The sequence below is a fragment of the Parasteatoda tepidariorum genome, chromosome 11 (assembly GCF_982258835.1).
Source record: "Parasteatoda tepidariorum strain Cologne lab strain chromosome 11, Ptep-v5.0, whole genome shotgun sequence".
Taxonomy (NCBI): Eukaryota; Metazoa; Arthropoda; class Arachnida; order Araneae; family Theridiidae; genus Parasteatoda; species Parasteatoda tepidariorum.
The window spans coordinates 67520973-67548883 of NC_141765.1; the positions used below are offsets into that span (position 1 = coordinate 67520973).

At 27.4% G+C, this 27911-nt stretch overlaps 1 protein-coding gene across 9 annotated transcripts in view; it reads left to right on the top strand.

Moving 5' to 3' along the window:
• The window catches only part of LOC107437533 (voltage-dependent calcium channel subunit alpha-2/delta-3), a 346295-nt gene that overhangs the window by 225939 nt on the left and 92445 nt on the right, over positions 1-27911 (top strand). The window lies entirely within an intron of this gene.

The window sequence follows — 27911 nt, forward strand, 5'->3', positions numbered from 1 at the left end:
GAGAAAAATATACGAATTAAAATATATAAGTGAATAGATGAAAACAGTTTAAGTTAAATAGAGTTAAAAGGGTTAGAACCTAGCAGAAGTGTGAAAAAAAATTTTTTTAAAGCAATATCTATTTAAATATCTAAGTATCTAATTTAGAATACTTTTTTTATTTTCACTATTATACTTAAATTTTTTTGCACTGAATTAATTATCTTAATCAAAGATCAAACACTTAAGAACTTCAAAACAGTTTTACTTTAAACTGGTAATGATATATCTATTTAAGCTTCAGGAAGCGTTTTTTAATATAACTTTCGATATTAAACAAAGTCCAGCCACTTTTTCATACAAAAAGTAATATATGATACTTTTGACATGCCCTCCAGCAATTTATAACTTTATTAATTCGAAAATAGTTCATTCAGTTTTCAAACAATATATTCTTATTTAGATACTTATAATAAATTTTATTAAAAACTTAATAAATTTTTAATTTTTTTCAACGAACACATACACAAATCTCGGAGAAATGTAACAATCTCAACAAAATCAACCATCTATTCAAGATATACATTGTTTAAATTAAAAATTGGGCCAAAATAATTTTAATTTCAAATTTGTTTCAAAATATTTAAAATAAAATTGTAAACTTTCTCTAAGCCGTAATAAATACTACCTTTGCTCAATTAGTCAGCATAAATAGCCATGTTTAAATGCGCCCATAAAAAATTAAACATTTTTAGGTTAAATTTCCCTTTGGAATTCACATAGTTTTCTCAATTATTCTTATAATATTTCTCACAATTTTATGATTATTCCCGTAAGCATCTGTAAACTAGAAACAATGGGATATTATGAAAAGCAGTAGTTACAGTAACTCAGAAGCAGCATTTATTATTTAAAACAGCAGCAACCGTGAATTAAATCAATATTTCCACTTTACAAGGTATTTAACGAATTAGAATCTGATTAAACCTTTCGGGTAACATGACTTCTCCCTAATCGGGAGTCATTTTGCCCTTTTAAAGACCAGAATCTCTTCGCAAATAAGTTAAAAGCATCTTATACAAATTAAGTGAGAGAATACGAGCAAGTTATTTAAACAGAATGCATATTAAATGAACTTAATACAGGAATTTAGTTCAAAGCCTTTATCTATCTTTCTCTGGATAAATTTTACTCATTTAGGTGTTAATGTTACAACGATTGAATATATTTTCCTTACTAATTAAACCTCAGAATATTGTGAGTTTCAATGCAAAATTGCTAAGAAACATTTCGCGACATGAGCAGCACTGATTACGTTATTTTATATACTTTTGTAACTCATGTTATGTAAATACTAATGATATTCAAAATAAATATTTATATTTTTCAATTTTGCGGTTGTGATTATACCGTAACACTATTGATCATTTGATTTCTCCATTACTTCCAAACCTTACGCTCTGCTTAACATTTATATGGAACTAAAAAAGGGCTTATAATTATTTCAATTTTGTAGCTATTTATAATTAACTTACTGATATCCGAAGACACATTTTTTAATTATATTTTATTATATTTATTTCATAAATTATATTTTTTGATATTGTATTATGATTATTGGTATTAAAGTCATAAAATAAAGAGGAAAATGATATAGAAATTTCACAGGAAAGCTTTTCGTCTTATTCAAAGAAGCTGAAAAATTTACCAAATTTGTAAAATCTTTCAAACTCTAATTTTTTTGTACTTACAAAGAAAGAATTTTTCAGATTTTGATAAATGCAAACATATGCAAATTAGTTAATTACACCATCTATATTAAATTGATTAATTACACCATCTATATTAAATTAATTAATTACACCATCTAATTAATATAGTAGATGGTAAATTAATTACACCTTCTAATTAATATAATAGATGGTAAATTAATTACAACATCTATATAAAGTTTATTTACATTGAAAAAAAAGTATGATCAAAGCTACCGAAATATGGTAAAATTTACCGTGTTTCTGGCTCTATGGGAACATCAAAAAGCTCGGTAATTCTTACCGAAGGGCTTTGGTAATAATTTTGTTAAAATTAATTATAAAATACAGTTTTAAAAAATTTAATAAATTTGGTAGTTTTATCATGATGCCGTAAAGCGTGGCATAAAAACTATTTATTTGATTAAATTTGCATTCAGTTTTTCAATTTTTATTAACTGTGCTGTAATGAGAACTAAAATTTTGAAAACCAGAATTTCCTGTAAACCGTTACCCTATAAATGGAAAAATTACCAAACGAATAATTTATATACCATATATTTCGGTTTTATTTACCCGAATTATAGTATTTTTTACGAGATATGTCGTTACACTATAGTGAAGTAATTTTGCCAGAATTCCTTTTACCTGCGTGTCCAGCAGTGGACTGATCGTAAAGACTTGAGTTCCCAGTAGAACACAGAAGCCAATCATCCCTGACTGCTGGTGACCCAGTTGATTGTAGGGACTGAGGGTGCGTGGTATTGGCCCTCGTTAGACTTTTTACCGGAAAATGCTCGATTTCGCTTGCAGATCGTCGGGCTAACGAAGCAAGGGAGCCATTCCCCCTGCAGAGGATCAAAATTGCGAATGTTGGTCTTCGGATCATCATCAGAGATGTGTCCCATCGCCAATAGCCCATTGTGAAGCTCTAGGGCGACGTAAATACAGTTTTTTCCTTTCCGTGATGCCAGTAAGAAATCAATATTGATAAAATAATGAAAAATTTTCCCTTTTATCAGTGATTGGAAAAAAAATTTAAATTGCATTATAAAAGTTTAATAGTGAGCTACAGTATGAATTTGCAGCAAAAACAAACCGAAAGCAGTATGCTTTATATGCTTTACTTGCTCATAAATCACTAATTTTATTTGAAATTAAAAATTTATAACTGGATTTTCTTTGCATCTCTCAAATATTGGCATCCATGTTAATAACTTCTAAAGCTCTTCACAAACTTTTAAAAATCTCAAGAAAAAATATTTTAGAATCTAAGAATAATTTATATAGTTCATATTATTAAATCATTTGAATTGTGGGCTTTACATTAAACAAGCCTCAAAAAGTAAGAAGAAAAAGTGCAAGCAAGTCTCTTTAATGTATAGATTTTCATTTCTTCTATTACTGTAACTTTAAAAATGTATAAGTAGAAAATATAAAGTACTTTGAGTCCTTACTATATCAGAAACTAAATAAAAATTCAGGAATTTGGAGAAGAGCATGTTTTTATTATTTCAAAAACATACGAATTATCATTTTCACGCCATATATCCTTTTTCTCTATATTTTCAATACCAAAAATTCAATTTTATGTTTCAGTGTTTTAAGTGAAAGTAATGTCTAGCGCGTAAACTCAGCATTACGTATCCATGACGAAACATTAATTACATACACCGATGAGGGTGATGCGTTAATTTATATGGAAGTTAAATGCCAGGAATAATTTCATTTCCACGTTTCTATAACATGAGTTTGCGGGCTTAATTTGCAATTAAACTAAGCTGCTATCAAAGAAAATAGATCTTGCTAAACAGGTGACGCAACTGAGAAGGTGAGGATATGAAACACAAAAGTTACAAAGCTATTCTTTAGAAACTACGCGCACAGAATTTGACAGTTGAAAGAAAAAAAATTATTTGAAAAAAATTTCATTAGTTTTGATTAAAATAAAAAATTTTTATACTTAGCTTTAGAAAATCAGTGGTTAGAATTATGTGCAAAACAGGCAATTCACGTTTCTTTCTCTTTTCTATTTTATAAATTTTTTTTCTTAAATAAAAGTGAAATTTCTAAAATTATTAATTTTCTAAAATTATTAATTTTCTAAAATTATTAATTTTCTAAAATTATTAATTTTCTAAAATTATTAATTTTCTATAATTATTAATTGTCAACTTCTTTAAATTATCCAGCGCAATATTACCCTGCGCACATGCATTTTCGGGCCCATCCTTGTTAACTAACAAATCAAACGCACTTCAGTACTGCAGTAAGAACGCACTATAAAACAAAACCCCTCTATTTACTCTTTTACCTCAATTAGCCCTTTGGTTTTCATATTTTGTAATCTGACAATCCTGTTACGAAAATATTTCAAATCATTCTTGAAAAATTTCTTGTTCATGTAAGCTCATTTGAAATCGCTATTCGCTTTATAGTTTTCTTTTTATATTTTATTCAGTTTTTTCTTTACATTTATTTTCTGTTTTTACGTGATACTTTTACTTAATCTGTTCTATTTTATTTGTTGTAAATTTTTTGTAAATTTTTTTGAGTGCTCCTCACACTACTGTATTGATATATTTTGCTTTGGCTATATTGATGCAATAATAGAAGGCACTCCTTTTTGCGGATATGATCGTGTGAGCTGATGAAAAGATTATTTTTTTTATTTTCCAGATTTTTTCCTTTTTTTCGGATTTTTTTATTTATTTTTTTCCCGGATTTTTATTGTTTTCATTATTATTATTTTTCTCAATAATTTTCTTAATAAAATAAAATTGCTTAAATTATTTAGAGCCAATTTTGAAAGGAATATATCATTAAACATTGCTTACACTTTTGAACCACTATATTGCTTTCTGCAATTTTTTTGAGGTGCGAAGTTGAAAAATATTATTGTATTTCTTAAACTCTATTATACGATAACTGACTCGTGGTTCTTTTAACACCTTATTAAGACAACAGCAAATTTTCTATCGTACTATGGTTCCACAATGATTCAATTTTTCTGAAAAATTAGTTTGCGTGTAAATATAAAAATGTAAACAATTGAGTAGCAATTTAGGTTTGCAATAGGAAATATTATTTCTCAGCAGTTTATCCGAATATTGAATTATAATGTTTTTAACTCTACAAATGTTACTCATTCTCCACTATAATTAAAAAGATTAAATTTAAAAAAACAGAAAGCAAGTTGTAAGTTGTTAGATCCTGAAAAATATATTTATTGTAATGGTGTTGTTTCAATTTCTTTTTTTTTCGCGGTAGAAACTAAATTTTGCTACAAAGCTATGAACTTGATTATTAGTTTAAAAATTAATGAATGTAATAAATGATTGTTTATTAACCATTATTTGGGTCAAATTTTTGAGGAAGCAATCTTTCTTAGTAAGCATTCCCTTTATCAGTATTTTCATATAATTAAAAATTTTAATTGCATAAGATTATAAGTTATTTTACTATCCATTCTTATGAAACTCCAAAAGCATTGCTAGTTGGGCTACAATTAAAATACACAATTTTATTTCAAAAGTTTATCGTAAGGCTCTTGTCGCCACAGCCTATCTAAGAATTTACCCGTTCATCATCCTGAAGACAAATGATGGTGCACATGAAGAGAAGATTTCCTGAATAGAGTAATTGAAAGCTCTCCAAAGAGGCGAAACTCTGGTAACTTTAATTAATTAGCTAATAATCGTTATATCTCAGCAACACTGAGATCATAATAAATCCTTTGTCGCGATCAAATATTGCTAGCATTAAATTTGATTTCTGCTAAAGAGGTGTTAAATGCCTCAATATTAAACACACTCTTTAATATTGCTTAAAAAGACTGAAAATGTAATGGCAAATTTATTACTATCACATTCAAAATGAATGAGTTCGACAAATAAATACATATAATGGGCTTTACTTGTAAAAGATCTGCCTAATTCCTGCACTTTCTGAGTATATATCTAGGATCCCTTTTACAAAATAAAATCATCACGGTTACATACTAGATCAGCGTTACATGGTTACATGGTTAATTACATACTAGATCAGCGATTCTCAAATGGTGTTTCGTAGAACCCTAGTGAAAAAGTGAAAGGGGTCCCGAGAGTTTGTAAATTTTATAGCCAGTGATGAGTTTTAAAACTATGTATTTTGATGCAACCTATATTCATGATTCATTTAATCTTGCGGGTATCTTTATGAAATTATTTTAAATGAAATAACAAATTTAAGATTTCAAATGATAAAACAATGAAAAATCTTCATTCCTTTAATTAAATATTTTAAGTATTGCTTTTCCTGTTATATGTTCGCAATTACTTTAATAAACTTTATTTATAAGGTCGGGGTTCAACCGAAGAAGGATGATAATCTACGATTCCTTAGTTGAAAAAAATTGCAAGCTTCTGTGCTAGATAATAAACTCTTATTTTTGTAAACCTATTGATATAATAAACTTATAATAATAAATAAACAATAATAATAAATAAAAAATAATAATAAACAAAAAATAATAATAAATAAACAATAATAATAAACAAACAATAATATAAGTAAATTTGACAACTAAAATACTGATTAATAATGATGCAATAAAGCCCACTATGAAACTTGAGAACAAAGCTTATTCTCTTTCTTCAAGAAGAAAATATTGAAAATTCTTTCTACTTTCTAAATTGCAATGCTGTTTTTCTATTACTTTTTAAAGGATTTTTGTCTTATTTTTTAAATGACATCATGGCAATTGCTTGTTTAATCAAAATGCAATTTTAAAAAATACATCAATTGTATTTTTTATGCAATAAGATAGTAACAATAATAATATAAAATATTTTTTTTAATTAAACCAAATATGAAATCTCAAAACAAAACTTTTTTTTTATCATGTAGTAAAAAATAAATTCTTTCTGTATTATTCTATATATAATGCATTTCCCTATAACGTTTCATAGGATTTGGGAATAATTTTTATAAGCCACATTATGCAATAAATTTTATTTCTTATAATTTCTATTTCATTTAAATAAAAAGCCGTGATATGCCAAAATCTTCAAAAAATGAATTTCCTAATTCTTCATAAAAAGTTGAGAACAAAAATAAGATTATTAAAAAATTCAAGTCAACGCAAGAATGAACTGCTAAAAAACCATTTCCGATGAATTATGCCAAGCAAGAATCCTTACTTCCGTTTTTTCCTCCTTTTATCAGTACTCAAGACAAACAAGCACGTCCCCCTCATCTTAGGAAATTTCCTTACATTCTCCCTCTTTCCCTCACTTTCATAACCTTTCATAGAACTTCTGAAAAGGCTTTCGTTGACATTCTTCAAATTGTTTCTGCCCACATTTCGTTTGAGCAAAATCATAAGAACTATGACTGCAGACAGATTGTTTTCTTTAGCAAAGACGTAAAAATGATAAGAAAAAGAAACTTTTTTTTCTTTTCCATTTATTTTATAAACACGATGTAACTTTTCTTTTTTTTTCTCTTCTTCAAACTGCAATTATTTTTATACTTATAAAACAATACGAAACTAAGGATATTGTATGAACGTGCAAACTTCATTTCTCAATAGATTTTGTCAAAAGTAAAAATACGTGTTACGATTTATCTTGAAATTACTTTTGTTTGAACAGTTAAATCACAAATCTGTTTGAAATTTTATTTTTAAAAATATAGTTTATAGAAAAATTGTTTAGCAAGGAATTATTATTTGTAAATTTTTCTGACAGTTTTTGCCGAGTCTCAAGAAACGTGTTACGATGTACCTTGAAATTGTTTTCGTTTTAACAACTATATAATAGATAACAAATTCACTTAAAAAAAGTTTAGCATAGTTCATAAAAATATATTTCAAAGGGAATTTAATATTTATTTTAGCGAATGTAGAATTTATATAAGGTTTACGAAAAAAATTATTAGTTGAAACACGTTAAGCAAATGTATAACATCTTTCTTGAAACTGCGTGAACAAATAATATATCTGCGTGCTCCTTAAGAACGAAATAACTTTTATTTTATTTGAAATTTACATTTGTTTTGTGAACATAACCACTGCTTCTGCGTGATTTTTCTCTAGTTGTAATAGTCAGCATGCTGTTACAAATGTTATGTTAGTCAAAATATTGAATAATAATTACTAAATATAATGAATCTTTTTTTTGAGAAAAATATCATTTTTTTTATTTAACTAACTCGTTTTTAAGAAATGAAGAAAAAAAATAAACAAGTGGGTAAAAATAATTATACTTTTATTTCAATTGCTTTGTAATATTATTTTTAATGCACGTTCATTATGTGCCTAGAACATTGAAAATACCTGCATTACACAAATGCAGATAATAACGAAAAATAAAATTTATTTAAAATACAATACTATAAATGAATTATTAGACTAAAACTTGATCAGAAAGACAAATTCGTAGTTTAGATATTGTTTTTTAATTGAAAAAATATTAAACATTCTTTTCAAAATCTTTCTAATACACTGTCTGATAAAGCTAGAATTTTATTTTTTTTCTCTAAGTATCTTTTCTATAGAATAAAAAAAAAAGAGCTGAGTGAATTCACGAAGTTTTCCAAAAAAACTTTCTAGACCAAAGAAGAGATGCCAAAAAGAACCGTACTGCAATTCAATGTTAGAATGAGTAATGCATCCAGTTTTTGGTCAGTCTACCAAGCATCTTTTAAGCCATGAAAGTGAAATGGCTGGAGAAACCTGTCAACGTGGTCACTTAAGTGGTCTCTTTTCCTTTTTAAAAAACTTCAAGGGCTGAAGTATCGGCATTTTCTTTCATACATAATGTACTGTTCGCTCATTTTTTTTTACTTTTTTGAATCTATTCGCATGTAGCTACTCCAGTTTATCTCTAACAATCTCAAAAAATATACTTAGTTGGGCATAAATTGACGCAGTTTAAATATGTTAACTTGCGGTTAACTGAGTTTTCATGGCATCTTAATTGGCATTTATTGGCATGGCATTTTAATTAAATAAAAGTTCAGTAATTGAAATAAAAAAGTTTAAAACATTTTTTATTCATACTTTCTTAACAGCTTTGACATTATATAGGTTGTTTAGATATTCAAAGGGGTGAAAAAAGGCATCAAGAGGATGAATATCTACCATAGTATATGGAAAACCACGTTGAAAGGGTAAAAATCACGAACAACCCATGCAAATTTCGACGTCACGCTGGAAAACAACTAAAAAGGATGCTACAGGCTTTATTCTTAATTAATAAGGTTATTAATTGTTACAAGCTTTATTCTAAGTGGTACTTGTTGACGACATAGCTCTGTCTACAACAACGTAAAAACGATTCCCGGAGGTTCCAGATGTGGTTTTGATGAAAATGATAATCTGCGTTATGATAACCACCAGTGTGCAAAGGGCGTTGCATTAACTAGAGATTTAAGATGGCCCCATAGGAAAAGTCACGAGGATTCTGCGAAAGACATGCAACAGGTTTCGCGCTTGGGAACATCGATATGATTACGCTGCTGGTGGGCATAATGTGCACAGGCACTCTCATGCTTAAACCACACGGTCACTGTCTCTGAGTTTTGCCGCAAAATTATTTAGGTGGTATAAATTCAACTGACATTTCGTTTAATTCAGAACCCTTTTTTACCCTCTTAACGTAGTTTTCTTTCTCTTCATGTCTTTTATGATTTGGAAAACCCTCTCATGGTTAGTAGATCAAAATATCGCTTTGCAACCATTCATTAGATTTAATCATATTAATGTGGGAATTTATCTTTCTTAAACCATGATAATATAAATGCATCTTTTTTCATGTTACTTTAAGACCATGAGTAAAAAATAAATTGACATCCTAGAGGAAAAGTACATTCTTATCTGTCAGACGGAGTAACATTAATTATAATTTATACAGTAAAATGAGTAAATGCTTAAGAAGCATTATTTTTATTTATTGTTCTAGGCGTGCTTTATTAAGAATATATTTGGCGACACTCAGGTGCCTCAGGGTATATAGTGTTCACTTTCTAATGAAATGAATCGGGTTCGAATCCTAGCGTTGGCTGGTAGATACGAATTTCGATCCCTGCTCGTATCACCAACGGTGCTGAACTAAAATATCCTCTGTGGTAGAGGGATCATATGTTAGAGTCTCCTTGCCGCCAGGTTAACCGTGGGAGGTTTTCGCTGTTTTTCTCATCATGTAACACAAATGCGGGTTAATTCCATCAAAAAGTTCTCCACGAAGGCAAATTTCTCTCAATACTTCATCCAAATCTTATTTTATAAATAAAATAAGATCAAACCACTGAATCTTTATGTTTACGTAAAATATAAGATTATTTTGATGGCAGAAAGGAATTTAAATTAAAAATAATTTATATTTTTGGCACATAAATGGTTTTATAAATATGATTCCACTTAATATTTTTAACTTATTTTTCTGTATTATGAACAAATTTCTTGTATAACCACAGTGAATGACCAACTTACATTAATGAAGTGTAAAGAATATATTAAGACTGTAATGAATATATTATAATGAATATCAGTAGAACAACAGAAAAAGAAGTTTAAAGACTAAACTAAAACTATAATCCTTAATGTTGAGTATATTACTGTAATTTCATTCTCTGTTTTCGCTGTTTGATTTATTAACTAGAGGATCATCTTAGTTTGTACATTATTAAAAACTATTTTATTATCTCTATAGTTTGTAAAAATTTAAAAATTCGATACATCGTTAAATATTATTTGGATACAGCAATTTTAAATCTGCTTTATAATATAACATAATAAACGTACTCTGTAGTTTATTTAAATAATTTTAATTTGTGCTGTCATAAGATTTAGTTTCTTGAAGAATATTACAAAAATCACCTAAAATTAAATCTCTCTGATGACTTATTTAGATCAGCTTGGCCATTGAAAATTCAACTGACTGTGCAAGCATATATCAGCGTCACGAAATTTAAACTTGAAATGTCTAACTTTTATAGTGGTTATGGTGCTTCAAGGTAGTATAAGGTGACAAGAAACCAAAGGAGCCAAGAGGCATGATAAATTAATGTTCTCAGCAAACTATTCCAGCGTTGATAAAGTATAGCTGTTGATTGCTTTTCCTGAAAGTGAAAGATCATCAAACTGGATTTTTTTTAAAAAAAAAAAAAGATGAGGAAGAATTGAAGCTGCTTTGACTGATGGAGTGGTAAGCGATTGAGATCAAAATAAAAAGAAGACTATTCTTGAAGCTCAAGCAAAATCCATTAACGGATTTTTGAGAGAATATAGATGTATAAGAAGAGTTAATTTTCTACTTCGTTGCAATAGCTAACGGGGTGAGCGAAAAATCGGATAATACTCTATTTGACAGATGGGAATTTCCTTTTATAGGTGTTTAGAAAGAGGATAAGCTTTGAGAAAAGTACCCTTTCCCCATTCATTTTATGTCAAACCGATTTCATTTTTATTCGAAAAAAGGCGAATAAGCAATTAAATGAATTCCATTTCCTCAAAGGAATTTAATAGCAAATAATATTTGAAAAAAAAACTCTTACTTTTGGTAATGAAGCTTTTTTTTTAACGTATTCGTAAAAAAATTTATATAAGTTCATTTATTTAATAAATTATAGCAAAAACTTGATTAATAAAAATGTTTACTGAGAACGACTGAGATAGAAGCAAAGAGAAGACTAATATTTTAAAAATAGAGAGAAGAAATGTTGATGAGGATTCTAGAGTTAATTTTTAGGTATCATTTTAACTGTTCTAATATTTTAAAAATAGAGAGAAGAAATGTTGCTGAGGATTCTAGAGTTAATTTTTAGGTATTTTAACTGATCTAATATTTTAAAAATAGAGAGAATAAATGTTGCTGAGGATTCTAGAGTTAATTTTTTGGTATCATTTTAACTGATCCGAATTATATAAGAACAATAATTGACGCAAAATATGCAAAACCTATACCCAGCTAATATTAGTGTAATTCTTCTAGTGACATTTTATCAAACACGAATGCCCCTTTTAAAGCATGAATTTTTAATGATCCTTAAAAATTGTGAATAATTTAGGATTTTAACTTTAAATAATTTTGTTGCAATCATGTAAAAACTCACTTCTATCGTGCTTTTATTAAATTTACTTTTTAAAGCAACTTTAATTTGATATCATTCCAGAATACTTTTAAAAAAGGTATTTATTTAAAATTCTAAGAAAAAATAAAACTCTGAAAAATTGAAATTTTTAATATTGTTAAAATATTTATGATGTCGGGAAAAAAACACATTTGTTTATTTTAATCTTTTTAATGGCTTGTGTTGTACATAAACCAGAAATTTAAAAGAAAATTCCCTCCCATGATATTAGATTTTTGTTTTTATTTAGACTGTTTTGAAATATTTAAGTAAAGAGAATGTTAACTTTGTGATGTTGATGTATAACATGAAAAAATGAAAAAGATTATCACATAAGTAGAAATATTGGTATACTTTAATTTCGGTTCCTTAATTGAAGAATTTTCTGTGTAAAAACACAGAATGAAATAGTGAAACGCTGAAATGCAAATCACAAGTAAGTTACAACAGTAAAAAAAGATTAGCAAATGGGGTAGAGGGGCAAGGCCGAATAAGAAAATGAACAACAGTTTAAAGGTGTGTAGCGGGAAAAAGTCCAACTGTTTTTAGATGTAAAAATAAAAAAAACGAAAAATCAAACATTTAGAAAGATTGTGAAACTAGAAAAATCATTAATTAAAGATTAATAAAAAATTTTAAAATATGAAATGATTCACAGAAATCTAGATCTTCTGCATCTTGCTATTGCCTTCTTTCATTCCGTGTCTCTATACCGAAGAAAGCTTCTATTTTAAAACCAAAACTGTATTTTTTATATGACTTTTCTGTTTTTTTTACACTATTTAGCTTTATTAATACATGCTTTATAGTTTGTATTAAAGTACTTAAGGTATATGCATTAATTTGGTAAGTGAGTTATAAATTAAAGCAATTTCTCTTATAAAATTTTCTCATTAGAACAAAGTGGTGTTGCATATATTTTTAAAGATCAGTCATATTTTCTCCATTAAATAACTTATTTGTAAACTAAGTAAATATCTCTTCTTATATTTATTGCTTACGTGATTCGCAAATAATGTTTTACGTATTTTATAAAGAAATACATGAATGGTAAGATAGTTTTGTTGATTCGATATGAAATGAGCGTTTTTAGTATTACCGTATAAATTAGAAATATCTGTGTGAAATATTTTTCAGCGCCTTAAGAGCTTAAATCAATAATTCTCGTCCCTGTTTAGCTTAGCTTAAAGAGCATACTATTATTTACCTTTAGGTTTATAACACTTTCCAAAGCTAAATAGTCATTAAATTCTGCTTTTGATTTTTATGGGGAACAGGAACTTGGAAATGCATTTTTAAAAAGGAACCAAGCGCGTTGTTTGTAATCGTTTTCTCTTTTAATTATTATTTTCAAACCTACGATTCTATCATTAGCTTTTATTTTTCCATTCAGTTATTAATTTAATGCAAGTAAATATCATATTTTGCGAAAAAAGGTGTTGCAAAATAATTATCTTTAGCCTAGATAAAAAATAATTGCTAATTAGGTTTGGATGAGAAACTAATTGAGACGTTCATTTTAACTTTAAATAATTATTTAAGTTGCAATTATCATTAACTAAAGAAAGATATTCGATTAAAATATTGCTAATGTACATTTGAATCATAAAATATCTTTTCATCATATTTAAAATATAATTGCGCATTATTATTATTTTTAATTTGAGTTTTTCTGATGGAAAAAAAATATGCCGAAAACAGATTTTATACTTTATAAAAACTTATTCTTTGAGCGTGGAAACCATAGAGCTGTATTTAAAATAGAGCAAGCCAGCTTTATATTTCTCTATCTCTTTTCGTTCTAAACATTAGTCTCCACGCTCACTTGCTCTCTCTCATTCAGCAATTTTGGAGGAGAAAATAAAGCGCAGTGTGACAATTGAGATGAGTGCTCTTTTATTATAGATTCGTGTTTAATACTTATACAAGCAAAGGAAAAAAATTAGAAAGATAATGCTTTAGAAGTGTTAAGATTAGCAGAAAGGTAGAATTATAGATGATTTTTTTTTCTACAAGGCTTTGTTAGGTTACAAATCATTTTAGAACTCTAATTTGTTTATATATAAACTTTACAAAATTATCTACATTTCTGTACAAAATTTAAAAAAATAAATTTCTTGAATTCTTCTTAAAAACGTATCTTAACATAACCACTAATATGTACGTTTTCACGCAATTTTACATAATGTTTCACATAATTTACACTAGCAAAGCAAGATTACCATAATTTCATTACATTAATTTCACATAATTTATACTAGCAAAACAAAAATTAATAATTCATCAATTATAATTTACCATATTTTTAATTAACCAGTATGGTTCTTAAAATTGACCTCGATAATGATTCGTCATAGTTGGATATATCTTTTATTATTTATCTTAACTTTTAACTCCTAATGTGAGCATATTTAATAGCAATTACTTCAGAACATCATGCTAGCAAAATTTATGAAACAATCAAATGATTAGAAACTAGTATTTATTGATTAGAAACAGGATTTTAATTCTAATAATCACAGCGTAAAATTTGTATAAAGTGAATATGACTTGATTCTTAAAAATTGAAACAGTAAACAAATTTAAAAAAACAACAAGTAACGTATTTTAATTAGTTAATAATTATGATTTGTACGAAACACAAAACAAATTGAAATGATAAAAGTTTTTAATATTTCGTAAATATATTTGTAAAATTCTTATGAAAATGTAAGGTCTTAACAAAGAAAAATTAAATTTATATTTTAATAAATGATTGAAACATTATTAAAATTACAATTTTAAAATTCAACAATTTTAAAATAGCTTAAATACTAATTAAAAACTATTGATTATGAAGTGAATTTAAAATCTATACACAATGGAAACAAAACAATGAAACATTGTTAACATCTCTTAATTATTAAAAGAGTAAAAGAATTCAAAACCCATAAAAAACATATTTTAACCGTTAAGAAACTATTATTAATTAGAAAAATAAACAAAAAGTCTTATCATCACAAAACTAAATTTGCATTTCAGAAACTGATAGTATTTTAAACTACTCGGCTGTTTTAGCAGTCGAATGAACCATAATTTAAATCGTGAATTAAAATATGATTTAAATACACAACAAAATATTAAACATTGAAAAAATTTAAGAAACATTAAATAGAATATTTTTACTGCTCATAGACAATAACTATTAAAAAACACTAACATATATAATCAAAAGTTTTCAGATCATTGTTTATATGTTAATACTTATTTTAATAATGCAAAGCAATACTAAATTTACATTTGAGGAAATGAAAGAAACATTTCATATTACTCAGCTGCTTTAACAAGCGCTAAAACACTAATTACAAAGATTTAAAGGTGTTTTTTGCGTAATCACTTTTACTAATTTTCTGTGATAAAGAATTTGGAGTTATAATTGTCGTAATTTAGCAGCCAGAGTTTGTTTTGGGGAAATATTATAAGAGAAAAACTGTTAGATTTTTTTTAAACTGTTTGAGTTTAGTTCGTTTTATATTTTGGTTTAACTAGCATCTATTTTTTTTTTATCATGAGCATTATCGCTTTCGTAATATTTCTTACTCATTAAATTCTATTTTTCCTTTTTTTTTCGAGACCAGAAGCTTTAATATGCGTTTTTAAAGTGGAAATATCGTTAGTCCCTTCGAACCGTTTCCTGTTAACTTTTATCTTTAAACTAAAAGTTTACTTATTTTGCGTGATTTTTTTTAGCTTGCTCTTTACTGTTTCCGTTTTCTTTTTATGCAATAAAAAATAACTGTTTTTGACGGAAACCCTCTAAGCGGCTTTTTCTTTGTTCCAACCGATTGAAACATCTGAAAAGAAATAACACTAAGTTTTTTTAATGCACTCTTTTAGTTGAAAAAAATGGGGTTTATTTTCTTCAATTCAGACAATTTTATAAATTATTAATATTATCTCGAAATCAGTGAAAATCATATTTACGGCATTTTATAACGATAACATTGATTTGAAAGACTTAAAGCAATACAGTTATTAATTTATTTCGTGGTCGATAACGAAAGTTGAAGAAAGCGTATACATTAGTTTTTTAACGTTGTTGGAATTATACTTATTCAGTTTATTATTCCTATTACAAAAAAACATCTTTTAATTTATTTATTTTTTATTGTAGCATTAATGTAAGTTTGTCACTTTCAAGCATATAACTTCGTACGCATCACTCTTTTTGAAGCCAGAATTTCAAATTTACACCTCTTTTTTCCAAAATTAGCGTGATCAAAACCGAAATTATCCTTCATGGGAATCTCTAATTTTATTTATTCAAGCATTTAAACTATGATTCTAACAATGATTAACATCTGAGAAATGATGAACAATACTTTCTAAAAAAATGATTAATTTACTCTTAAAAATAATCTTTGTTTTTTTTCTGACAATTTGAAAATCGACACTAAGTTTAAAATAATTATTTATTAGAACTACGGTGGATTACTGCCATTACAATAAAGCTGCTACAATATACCTTTCATGTTATTATCCTGACTATCACAATGGTAATTATGGGGCAAAATATATTAATGATTATATTGTTGGCAACTAATAATATTTAAAAGGAATGAAAATGTTTGAGCAAATATAATAACTCTTGCTCGAAAATTAAATTAATGTTTTTTTTAAATAGTAAGCGAAATCAACTTTTGTTCAATTTGTAGTGCCCTCAAGAAAGCATCGTAAATAATTTTGAAGTGAGATAGACTAGATTCGATTTGCTTGAAAGGGAAAGGGAGGTAAATTTCATATTTTTAATAAGTATTTAATTAATATTAATAGTGTTTAAGCATTAAAAAAGCAAATTTTTATCGCTTTTTTTAAAAAAGGCATAAATTTTTTACGAAATTAACTTAGCAATTTCTTTGCCATTTTTTTCAGATTAAAAAATCTATTGTCGCATAGAAATGAGAACATTACAACTAAAATTTTGATCGGTCGTCAAAATTTCCATTATGTGTCTAAAGTGTACAATCCATAAGTAATCGATATGTTCTTTATATAATCGATTGGTGTAGAAAAGAAATGATTTTCATTCAACTACGCACTTAATTCAGAGTTTGAAAGTTTTATTTCATGCATAAAAAATGCAAACGGAATAAGAAAAGTTAATTTGAATTTTGATTGGTTTAGACGGGAAATTATTTCCTTAACAATTTTCTTTTAATGCATTAAAAATGCAAACGGAATTAACAAAGATTAATTCAAATTTTCCAGTTTTTCAGCATGGAAGAAAAATTTGTTTCATTACAATTAAACACCATTTACTATTGATTGAAATTTGCATTTAGTGCAGAAAGGGCATGAATCTCGAACTTATGTCATTGAATTTCTATTACATTAAATTGATAGTTAAATCTGTCAAGTAGCTTGCATTTTATGACTCTTAAATAAACTTAAATTTAATAAATTAAATAAAAATAATGAGTCTTATGAGTCTTAAAATTGTAAATATTTTGAAAGACACAGCAAAGCACTACTTAAAGTAAAATTGTTCTCCTACTTTAAGGCTATGATAAAGTAAAAAAATACTGAAGTGGGGCCAAATATCCTATTCATTTTCCTTTTAAGTAATTTATTGAGAATATACTATATACACATGTGCGATAGGAATTAAGATTGCATCGGCTTATCGCTTCAGAGGATTTCACCACTCCTATTCCTGGATATATCTAACACAGAGTGTTTCGATAGTGTGCATTAGTTGCACATCGTAAGTGGGAATAGATTTTCATGAAATAGCACGTACTATTCAACCTCTCTGTAGGTTTGCTGAAGGCTGTAGGGGCTGGAGAAATTGAGAAGAGATGTCAGTAGCACTCAGCCACCACCCGTTGCCATGGAAACTATCTTTCTCGGTAATAATCGCTAATAAGGATATTTCAAAGCAAGTGCTGTAAAGAGAAATTGATTTGAGTTTATTTGGGTATATTGAGAAAAAAATGTTTGTGGAATGTTTGTGCGATAAGTTGAAAAATAAAATAGTCAAGGCATGTTATCTCATTATTTTTGCGTAAAAGGTAAAATGTATAGAGAAGAGGGAGTAACTTTGAAAAAATGACTTTTAAATTTTCGGCTTTTGGAAGAGAAGAAATAAATAATTGATTTGGAATATAAAATAAAACCCTTTAAAAAATTTCCTATTGTTTTTACTAATTTAATCAAAATATCTTTTCGTTAAAAGTGCTATGCCATTACAAAATAGAATAATGTGAAGTTTTAATCATGCACAAGTAAAGCATTTCGCTACCTTAGACATATTGCAATGTATTATTTTTATTACCTTACTAATCTAAATTTTCTTTTAAATTTCGGAGCTATTTATATATTAAAACAAGAAGATTAAATGTATTTTTTTCAATAGCGTAAGCTTTAGTTCAAGTAAAAATTTTTAAAAAAAATCATAAACATGCCAAAAATATGCCTTCAAAGCTGAAATATTCTATATTATTAATTTTCTCCACTAGTAATTAAGAGTTATACGATTTATAATGCTAGATTGCTTATATCAATGCGTATTAAACATTTAAATTTATCTACTTTTTCACACTATTTTATTAAGAACTAATCTACCCATAATGATACTTTATTGTTAAGAATGAACTTATGTAGTAAGGTTCGCATAAGATGGATTATTTAATTTACAAAGAGTGAAGATCAAAATTCCATCGGGAGTTGTTGCTTTCAGCTTCGATTAGTATTTAGAATCTTCTTATATACTTTTAATAGAAGCTGCGTCAGAACGCGTTGATACATAGTTATATAAGCAGTACAATTATAAGTAATGCTTTCTTGTATTACTCAAAATAATAAGTTTACTTGTAAACTTGTATTACTCATAATAAGCAGGAAATTATAATCAATTGCTACTACTTTTATGAATGTTTAAAACCACTCGAAATTATCTATTTTCTATATACTTGTATTTTAAAGAATTTTAAAGAAAATAATTTTTGTAATCAACAAAATTGCTTTGCAAAATAATTACATATTTACAGATCAAAATATTTTATTTATTTGTGGGTGTCAATAATATTACACTAGTTTTTTTCCATTTTAATGCGTATGAAGCTATAGCATATACTTAACTGTAATGTTAACAAATAAAAATAAGTAAAAATTCTCTTCAAAACTGAAACATTCTACATTATTAATTTTGCCCAATACTTATTAAGGAATATTCTACCCATAATGCTACTTAAGTGTCAGGAATAAATCTATGGAATAAGTCTTGAATAAGAAGGATTATTTCATTTACAAGAGAGAAGATCAAAAATCCCATCGGGAATTGTGGCTTTCTGCTTCCATGAGTATCTAGTCTCTTCTTATCTATAACAGAAGCGTTGCTCGAATGCTTTGATACGGAGTTATATAATGGATAAGCACTACTGTGTGTTCTTCCCTAAAATCCTCTTCGAAGATGAAACATCCTTTCTATTTCCCGTTTATTCTTCTGGAACGGGAAAAATAGAGATGTTTCTGGGAAAGAAACATCTATTATTTAAACAGGATCTGCTATTATATTTAATGTTGGCTGCTCGGGATTCATGTTGATGGGTAGTTTCAAAAAGTGTAATTTGCATAAAATTGGTCTGATGGTAAGGAATTTAGAGAAATTTTTGAATTCAAGTATTTCTGGAATATGTAGTTTTGCAGAAAAATAAGGAAATATTGAAATAAAAAGTCGTATTTTAGTACTAATAGAAAACATGTGGAAGAAAATATCCAATTATATCTGTGAAAAATATTTCTATGTTTAATGTTATATCTTTAGTTCCTTTTTTTTAATCTGAAGAAATTCTTCAAAGTAATTTGCTTTAACTATTAATGGTTTCCTTTTAAAAGGAAAGAGATGTAAGTTTTTAAAAATGCACCCATTTGTATCATTAAAATATGTTCAAAACTTAAATAATCTCGCTTGCATTACTGTGGTGATTTAATATTAAATGCAGATGTGAATGGCGCGCAATTAAATTAGCACAAATGGTATCCACTGTCTATTTAGTTATTTTAAAGATGTTTCTAGACTATTCATGAAAGTAAAGCAGCATAGAGTATCCCGAAAATAATCAACGATTTCAAAAGTTAAAGCAAAATGCTGGGAGATAAAGGTATACGCTTTGGGACATTCTGCTTAGAAAACAAGACTATTTATTCTCAACCCAACAACAACGTCATACTTTCTGAGGACAAAAGCAGCAGACACCGATGCATTTATTCTTAACCATCTAGAAGGGAGGAGGACCTTGACAGCCAAAATCGCACGGTCATCAATTCCGAGGATACCTTCTTAAGGGCAATATGACGTATCTGCTAACATATGTGTTTTATAAAACTATTAAATTTTTCATTTTATGAATAAATATTTACTAATGGTAGAAAACAGAAATGTAATTACGGCTAGAATTAATTTACGAAACGCTTCCGTATTTTTATGGGCAAAAACGTTTAGTACATTTATCAATATCAATGTATGAGTACAAAAATGTATTATGTATAAATATTTTTGATGCTTCGATCTACTTTCTGAAACTTTTCTCTGTTTAAAAAATAATCTAACAAAAATCAAAAGATGTGTTTAGATAATTCTCGCTTTTTAATTTTCAGGCAGTGATTTGGAATTAATAACTTATAAAATAAATAATTATATAGCAAATGGCAAAGAAAAAATAAGCATTTCTTTTCACCGAAAGAGAAATACAAAAATTCGAAGATAAGAAAATAAAAATGAGCTGTAACTCTTCCTTTTTGTAAAGCTTTAAAATATTATTTGAAATGAAAACCACTAAATAAGTAGTTTCAGATTACAAAAAAAATGTATTGAAATAAAAAAAATTCCAAGAATGATGTTGAAAATTTATTTTTTTATATATACAAAACATAATAAATGCATCTAAACAAAAATGGATTAATTATACCACGTGCTAGCAAAATTAAAATATAGAATACGTCTTGTTTTCAGACTCAAATTACAAAAGTATTCACATTTTTTATAAAGTATGCTTTCTATTTTCTTTGATAGTTTCTTGAATATAATATTAAATAAACGTAAATAAACCAACATAAAAATTGCTGTTTTTATTAGAAATAAAACAGCTACAAAATTATAAAATACAAAATCATCTAGTTTTCATACCTTTCTCCTTAAGAATAATTCATGAAATTTACTTGTTAGTTATTGCTCAATATTTTTAAAAACATCTAATGAAATTTGTAAATAACTAACCACATTACGCATTTTTTTAATTTCACAGTTTTTTGAGAAAAAAAATTTACAAATAGAAGCCTTTTTTCCCTTTCATTTTTAATTAGGCTAAAATCCAGAAATCCTACTTTGAAATTACAAAAATAGAAACAGAATGTAAAAGGGAATATAGTCATAGATCTTCAACTTTTTTTCCTTTTCTATTTTAAATTATATATTTTTTTATAATTTCTATTCAAACTCATTAATAAAATATTTAGATTAGAGTTGTAAAACTTTTATAAATACCGGCAGAAGATATTCAAGCATGAGCTCGTTAATAAGAACAATTCAAATTTTTATGATGCATCTTGATTTCGAATTATAGAGTTATGCTGCTAAAATATTGTCTTCGAATTCAATTATATTCAATATATTTATAACGATAGAAAGAAAAACACTCAATCTACTACTCTCGTGTTCATGATGTATTAATCTGGGTTGAACCAGAAAAGTTTGTAGATTTTAATTATTATCAATAAACGTGTTAAGATCTCTGACATTACTGTCTCATATTATGACTACATGATAAACTTGATTATTGTATTAATTTAAGTTCTTAGACCTAGACCCTTTTTTTAAAAAAAACTTTAAACCCGTATTGGGGTGACGCTTATTTCACTACTTGTGCAGGATATTTGTAAGTATTTGAAAAGATATTTCGCAGGAAGTAACAAAGCTACTGAATTGTTATAAAAGTAAGACAAAAATGATTTATTAAGAAAATTATTGCGAGCCTCGTAAAAGCTTTCTTGCTCACTGCTATTTGACTCACTAAGAAATAAGTTTCCATTTTTCTTTTCCAAATTTCAACGAATTAAGATAAGGATTTTAAGTTATACCCCTCTTTACTCGGCAAAGATTAAAACTGATCGTGTAAATTGGCGAGATGTGAAGCAACGGACACAAATAAACAGACATGATACCATGTAAACAAGCTGAGCAAGATATTATTCTTGTGACCACCGGCGACTCGCAATTCTTGGCCATAGATGGCGCCACTGTAAAACAAGAACAATCGCACCCCTCTGCCTAAAACAGGCATACGAAAACAACAACAACCGGAGACTTGCATTATTAAAATATCGGAGGGAGTACTTAGCAGAATACGCTTGGTACAGCGGTACTCGTGGCCTGAAGGAGATTCCTCTGTAAACGCCTGCTGCAGTCAACGTGTTAAATGACTCTTTTTCTTGACAATTATAAATAAAAAAAACAACAATTCAACTGACTGCTTAAGAAAAACTTTTCACTTTTTTTGTTCAAAATAAGATTCGTATTTTTGAGTAAGGAGCGTTCTTTAAATAATCGTTTTTAAAATTTGTCTCAAGAGATATCATTCTATAGATAGCCTAGGTACTATTTACAATGCCTAGAGGAAATATGTAATAGTTTTCATATTTTATACTTCGACTAAAACATTTAAGCAGTCCATAACATTCATAAAAAGTCGGCATTTCGTACGATGCCGATAATATGTAATGCATTACAAATGTCATTACATTACAATGTACATTAGCGTAGGCGTTTCATAGTTTTATAGAAAGAAAAAAAAATTATTTTCTCGCATTTAGTAATAACCCATGTTTCGTATATAGTATTTCGTTCTTTCCTATATTAAAATTCTAAATGCAAAAAACTGCAAAAATGCTATTTGTCCACGAGGGCCATCAGCAAAGCAAGTTTCTCACTGTTCATAAAGTAGTAAAAAATAACTGTTTAAAAATTACTGTAAAAATAATGCTATATTTCAGTTACTTCTTAAGATAAGACTCACCAGAATTGTATAACTTGTCGTACCGGGGGATACATCTTCGTAATCTAGTGTCATAGCTGTCTGCCTCCTGAGAATAAAGACAACGTGACCCAGCTGTCTGCGTGGTAATGACACGCCTTAACCCCAGAAACCAAGTAACAGACGAAGGAAGCATTAGAGGCATGTTTGACGTCTATGCTTGTTCAAAATCAGAAAAGGTAGATCCGCATGGAAACTAACATGGGGACAATAAAGCCTTTTTGTTCCTTGATTCTGTGCTTAAGGATGCTAAAAGTGAACACTGAACATTACGAAACTCGAGAGGATTTGTGACGAGCAAATCTGAATAAGAGGCTTGAGATGGTTTGTGCTAGTATTGTGTTGCTCTCCCTCAATGCTATCATACATTCGACGAATTCTACAAAAAAATCTATTTTAGAAGTTTCATTGGGAAGCGTTTGACCATTAACTTTATGATCCCTATCTTGCTAATAGTGCTCTTCTTTCCGTCTGAAGGAATTCCTGTCCGAGCACCACAGTTCCAAAGACGAATATATACAGACAGCTGTGACATAATGGCTTTATTCCCATGTGGCAGACTTCTACGGAATGGACTACACAAGCTTATAGCAGAGTACAACAAGTGTTACAATTTCAGTGGTTCTTATGTTGAGAAATTGTTGAAATATTGATGGTCTCTTTTGCAGCAAATTTTTTCGGGGAATTACATTTTGTTTCTTCTTATGGGCCACGGGAATTTCCTAGAACATCCTTGATTTCTAGATTTTGTTTCTTCTCTCCAGTTTACCCTCGTAGATATTCGTACTTTTCGTGTATTTCTAAAAATAATAACTTGCACATTTCTTGAATTAAAAATACTTTTATATTTAATTAATTAAAATTGCAAGACCACAAAATTTTAAATAAATAAATAATAGAGCTAAATTTTGAAAACAGTATTTTTCAAATTCTTTTGTTCTCAGTTAAGCATTAGAAATAATTTCTGATGGAACGAATCATTAAGTTGATGCATAATACTCTCAAAAGTAGACGGTTTTGCTTTTTAAAGTAAATATCTGTGCATCAGAATTTATTCGAAGGAATATATTAATAAGGAATGTAATATTTATATTAATGTTAATTTTTTTAATTAGCAGTTGCGTATTTTTAATAACATATTTTATCTTTTACAAATGAAAAACTTATTTAAATGACATTTACAAAATTTTGAAATTACTATTTCTAAGAAGCCGTAAGCAAAATAAAGTATACAAAAGAATGCACCCTATAATTTAATGAATTTACGAAAGGTCAATATACATTATTCTGATCTCTTTTCAATTTAATTTCACGCAAGAAGTGTATAAATTATTTTTATACAAATAAGCGTTATTATACTACTGATGGATTTATTCTCTGAATAAACCTTTGATTTATAAAATAATTTAAAAATGTTTGCTTATGCAAATTTTAACAGCTCGAAATCCCAAGTGTCCGGAAGGCACGGGGAAAAATTATGCAGATTTAACTCAAAGCAATTTTTCCTTAACTTACATGTTTAAATCTATTTTTTCAAATTAAACAAGAAGAAAAAACATTACTTTGTGCGAAATTAAAAAAAAATATATTTAAAATTAATAATACATTTCTAAAAGAAAGTATTTCTAATGAAAAGAAACAAGAATAAATTATGTAAAGAAAAAACCTTTCAGCAATTTGGAGTAAATGACAGAGCGTAACTCAAGATCACAAATATGTAAATTAGTTCATGACAACACAAAAGATTATGATCTGTTTTTCTCACAAAGTAGCTTTTTTTTCTTAGCTTTATTTTTTGTTCTTTTTTTTTCAATTATTTTTTGATACTTTAGAATGACAGTTACTTTTTGAAATGTTAGTTTCAAAAAACATTTGCTTTCTCTACTTGATATGCATATGTTGAATAGACTGGCAAGATTGATTTTATAATCAAGAATTTTGGTAGAGTCAGATCGTTTTACGACATTTTTTGACAGTAAAAATTTCAAAAGAGAGATAATAGGAGATTTATAAGGCTAAGTTTCTTTTGTTACGCATTTTTACTGGCATCACTGGAATAACAGTTTCGTTTTCACTCATTGTTCGTTTTTTATTATTCAAAGCAACCAAGAAATCTAATGTATATTTTTCTGGGTTTATTTGCTTTTTCTAAATAAAAATCATATTATTTATTGATGCATTAAAAAATTTATTCTGATTGGTATTACACTTTAATATTAATTTTAGTATATATTTATATATATATATATATATATATATATATATATATATATATATATATATATATATATATATATATATATATATATATATATATATATATATATATATATATATATATATATATATAATTATACTAATCATAAATATAATTATAATAATTTTTATCTTAGGATAATTATTCTTTATTCAGAAATATCGCATTTATAGCAATAGATGTGTCGTGATAACGACTATTGCTTTTACCATTCTTGTTTCTCTTCAATTTAGTTTTTATTTTATTCATGTTTTTCATATTTTCATATTTTCATATTTGTGTTTATTTTTATATATATATATATATATATATATATATATATTCCCGTAAAATTTACATTAATTACTAAATGGTACTCTATAGAATACATTTTGCAGTAATATTTAACTAAAACTTTCCTATGTTTCACGATGCAAGAAATATATAGTTTACTAAATTTACTTTTTGATCATTTTGATTTATCACAAAGTGAGATTTGAGTGTTTTGCATCTATTGTTTTGAGTGTTGTATCTATTGATTTGAGTGTTGTATCTATTGATCGCATCTATTGATTGTATCTATATAGTGTTGTATCTGTATATTTGAGTGTTGTTACTTGAATATTTTGGAATTTAAGTGTCTCAAATTGCATAAATATATCATGTCAATTATCCTAGCGATACAGTTCCAAAATGTCGTAAGGTATATGCAGGTTCAGATTCACATAGCAAATTCTAATTTAATTCACCATTTATTCAATTTAAAATTCTTCTTCAGGTCTAATTTGAAATCGTTTTGATATTTCCTAGAGAAACAAATGTTTCAGACGGAGCACTCAAACGCCGGGACAGTTTTGTCTTGAGACACTGATGGTTTTATGAATAAATTGCAATTTTTATTAAATTACAATTGTAACATCATATTGAATGAAAAAAAAATACTTTCGCCTCTTATATGATGCTAATCTTGACTACTCTACCCATGTAATTTATTGCAATTGTTAAATAGTAGGGGAGAGTGGGGTCAATTGTAACAGGGTACGATTGTAACAGAGCAAAAATTTCGAGTGTCGGGTTCTAGATTTGGTTCCTAGGTGGCGCACAAGGTGTATTTAATAAATCTACATGTACACCCCTGATGGCAACCATTTTTATGTACTTTTGAAAGAGTTACATCACAAAAGATATTTTCACGCCACGCAAGTACTTTTTTTGGTATTAGAATATTATATTGTAACAAAGTAATTTTGTTTAAACAAATAAAAATTAGTAACCGAATATGTAAGTGGACACTTTAATTAACATTTCAATAAAAAAAAGATTAGTTTTGCTAATTAACTAGCATTGTTTTTAACAAATGAAGCTGAAATGGCGTCTTGGGGACAATTGTAACAATAAGTAAAGGGACGATTGTAACAGCTGAAAATAAATAATCTTATGTTTACAAACCATTACTTAACTCTTTAAGAACCACCAATAGTTTCCTATATCATTTATATTATGTTGCATGTGCATTATTTTATTTGTCACCTTTCACAGCATAAATTAAAATTTTTAACCCATTAAAGTTAAAAGTTTAACCCTTTAGGTTTCTGCTCATTATTTTTACTCCTAAAATATCACTACTATTTTGATCAATAAAAAAATATATCACAACTATGATAATATGAATAATTAACTATGTTTTAGTTTAATTTATGAACTGTTACAATTGACCCCGTAAGTGGGGACAATTGTAACAACTGCACGACTGTCAAAAATTGTTAATAACTAATATAATAATATTTAAAATCAGGTATTTATTTTTTTTCTAGTAGAGGATAGCCTACTTTACTCGTCTGTCAATTAATACTAATAATATATTGGATTTTTTGTTAGTTAAAAATAGTTAAGTAAAAAATGTTACAATTGACCCCACTCTCCCCTACTATAAGGAATGCATTTTACAGTACATTAAGGAATGCATTTTACAGTACATTAAGGAATGCATTTTTTAATGTTAACCTCAAATGTTTCTTGATTTTCTTTCAGTATATGGATTATGTACTGTGGTATGATATTTTTTATAATTATTTGATTTGACACATTGTGATATTTGAACATTTTAGTATTAAGTATATCATGTCAATTGGTCATTACGACACAATTCGTAATGCCTTAAGGTAAAAACAAGTATATACTTATAATGTTGATACCAATTTTTTTCTCAAAAAAGATGATTTCCTCAAAGGTTTCTTGATTTTCTTTCAGTGTATGGGTTATGTATTGTGGTATGATTTTTTTTTAATTATTTGATTTGACACATTGCGACATTTGAACGTTTTAGTATTAAGTATATCATGTCAATTCGTCATTACGACACAATTCGTAATGCCTTAAGGTAAAAACAAGTATATACTTATATTATTGATACCAATTTATTTCACCACGTATCTTTCCATTGAAAACTCCAGTTGATGCCTAGTTTGAAATTGAAGGCCTGGAGAACCAAGAATATGAGAAACGAAATAAAAGAAATTGCACAATATTAAAGTGATTGGAAAATTGCAAGAAGGGTGAACAATAACATTTTTTTGCTAGAGAAACTTTTTTGCTGTCCCTCGAGAGTTAAGAGAAGAAAAATATATCTATACATGGAAAGAAAAAGAAATTGCGCCTGATATATTTATATAGGACTTGGGAAAAAGACTTTTTTTTCGTAACTGGAGGCAATTTTCTTCAAATATTAACCGGTGATTCCGTTTCTTGAGTTTCGAAAGGTGA